Source organism: Microtus ochrogaster, chromosome 18 (genome assembly GCF_000317375.1).
Source record: "Microtus ochrogaster isolate Prairie Vole_2 chromosome 18, MicOch1.0, whole genome shotgun sequence".
Classification (NCBI taxonomy): domain Eukaryota; kingdom Metazoa; phylum Chordata; class Mammalia; order Rodentia; family Cricetidae; genus Microtus; species Microtus ochrogaster.
This window is the reverse complement of record NC_022020.1, coordinates 22457624-22459281: the sequence shown is the minus strand read 5'-3', so window position 1 is coordinate 22459281 and position 1658 is coordinate 22457624. Positions and strand designations below refer to the sequence as shown.

At 47.0% G+C, this 1658-nt stretch overlaps 1 protein-coding gene across 2 annotated transcripts in view; it reads left to right on the top strand.

Moving 5' to 3' along the window:
* Nucleotides 1–1658, top strand: part of Epb41l4a (erythrocyte membrane protein band 4.1 like 4A) — a 194541-nt gene that overhangs the window by 57336 nt on the left and 135547 nt on the right. Inside the window, exon 1 of one of the 2 annotated variants that reach the window (XM_013349628.2) lies at nucleotides 1361–1403. The exons of the other annotated variant lie outside the window; for it this stretch is intronic. The gene's annotated coding sequence lies outside the window, so the exon portion shown is untranslated. Of the gene's footprint in view, nucleotides 1–1360; nucleotides 1404–1658 lie in introns of those variants that run through there. 2 annotated transcript variants of the gene reach the window in all.

Genomic DNA, 1658 nt, shown 5'->3' with positions numbered 1-1658 from the left:
TTTGTAGACCAGGCTGGTCTCGAACTCACAGAGATCCGCCTGCCTCTGCCTCCCGAGTGCTGGGATTACAGGCGTGCGCCACCACCGCCCGGCTAGAAAATTTTAAATGAGACAATGTTATCGTCAAACTTGCTTGCAAAATACTCTGGCTGCCATGTGGAGGGAGGAGCCAAAACAGACAAGACAAAATTAAGAGGCAGTTGCACCAAAGATCAGTATGTTAAAGTGGAAAGCCAGTCTCGGAGAGATGAGCACAGCATGCTTTTTCTCAAATGCAGACTCTAGAATGTTGTATGTACATTTGTGTATGTATTTATGTGTGTGCATTTGTGTGCGTGCATGTGTCTGTACATGTGTGTGTGCATGCATGAGTATGTGTGAGAGAGTGTGCATGCATGTGTGTGTATTTGTGTGTGTGCATGTGTACTCTTGGTGGAAACAGAAAGGAAGACAAGATCTTCAGGGAAGAGGGAGGGAGGAAAAAAGAGAGAGAGTAATAGATTCCATTTGACACGAAAGCAGAAGGGACTTTCGGGAGGAGTTGGGGATCAGCAAGAGGAGGCAGGGGGCGGGGCCTGTTGGTGAGGAGGGAGATGAATCAGAACAAAGTGAAATGGTGTTAAGTATGAAAATGCTCTGATAGAACCCACTCCTTGTCCACTAACTGAACAGGAAACAGTAGATACTCTGATAGAACCCACTCCTCATACACTAACTGAACAGCAAACAGTAGACACTCTGATAGAACCCACTCCTCGTACACTAACTGAACAGGGGACAGTAGACACTCTGATAGAACCCACTCCTCGTACACTAACTGAACAGGAAACAGTAGACACTCTGATAGAACCCACTCCTCGTACACTAACTGAACAGGGGACAGTAGACACTCTGATAGAACCCACTCCTCGTACACTAAGTGAACAGAAGACAGTAAATGCCCTGATAGACCCCACTCCTCGTACACTAACTGAACAGGAAACAGAGGACAACAAGAGTCAGCTGTTGTTACAGGGGAAACAGGGCGATGGCAGTGGGGACGGAGAGTCATAGGCAGATTTATGTCTGGAATTTTGTCAGAATGATCAAACTGGCTGGCTGGCATAACTAGATCAGATGATGTGAGTGAAGAATGTATTTGCCAGCTTGGATTAATGGGGTGAAAGTCTAGAAGCCCTGCACTAGGGGCCCTTTCTTGTTCTAATGTCCCCCTTCATTGACTGTCTAGACTCGGCGAGAGGTTTCTTTTCTTATTCTTTTTTTTTTTTTGGAAGTGGTGAGTGATATTTTCTGCATACAGGTCTCTCCTGGCTTTACCTCTCCTGCTAAAATGTAGTGGAAGAATTCTTCTGAGATGTTCAAGGAAGCCCCTGAGCACTGATCTCTCAGCGGCTTTGGAGAAGGTGGGTGCCTCTTGTGTGGCTCTCCCCTTGTTCTCCTGTGTTCTTTGTCTGAAGATCAGAGAGGAAAACAGCCACACTGGTCAGCCATGCAGACCAGGCAGTGGTGACACACACCTTAATCCCAGTAGCCACACTAGTTAGCCATAGAGGCTGGGCGGTAGTGGTGCACGCCTTTAATCCCAGCACTATTAGAATATAGAGAGGACTTTAAGACAGGAGGGGACAGGTCTCAGCGCAGTCTCATTCTGAGGATCC